We start from the raw sequence: 768 nt of genomic DNA on the forward strand, positions 1-768 counted from the left end.
CGACGGCGGTGCAGCCCGGCTTGGCTGCGGTCCGGTGGCCCTGCGACGGCGGCCGGCGGCAGGCGTGGTGACGGCGTCGCTCCTTGGCGGCGGGACGGCGTGGCGGTGCTGGGTGGCCGTCGACGCGCCCCCGGCCCAGATCTGGGCCCGACGGGCCCCATATGGGCCCTAGCGGGCCGGCCCCCCGGCGTGATCTCGTTGTATGCGGCGCGGTGAGGAGGAGGAGTGGCTCGGACATGGGGCGTCGGCGCCGACGGCGTGCCGGCAGCAGCGCGAAGGCGGGAGCTTTACTCGACCGGGCATGTGGGCCTACGGGCCTGGTGTGCTCCTGCTATTGCGTCCGGATGGCTACCGTCGCTGACAGTGGAGGTGGGGCCCTCCCGCGTGCCGATGGTGCTGATGCCTAGTCCCGGCTCTGATTCTTCGTCGTGCTGTCCTCACTTCGCGGTGCCGTGATGAGACAGCGTGGAGGCCTCATGACCGCGTTGGCGCAGGGTGGTGGTTGGTTTGGTGGCGAGATCCGGAGCGCCCGAGGTGCGGGTTGGGATCGGGGGAAACCCCTGTCGGCGTGGCCGACTCCGGCGCGGTGGCGCATGTGGGTGCCACCTGACCTTTCGGGAGGGCGTCGGGGGCTACCCTTCCTCTCGCATCGTCATGTACTTGGGGAAACCCTTGGCAACAGCGTCGTCATCGTCGCGTTCCTTCTTGGAGGTGTTGATTGGTGTCGGCGCTTCGGAGTCTTGGAGCCTAGTGGATGAGCCCGGTGGG

This window comes from Triticum aestivum, chromosome 5B (assembly GCF_018294505.1).
Source record: "Triticum aestivum cultivar Chinese Spring chromosome 5B, IWGSC CS RefSeq v2.1, whole genome shotgun sequence".
Lineage (NCBI taxonomy): Eukaryota > Viridiplantae > Streptophyta > Magnoliopsida > Poales > Poaceae > Triticum > Triticum aestivum.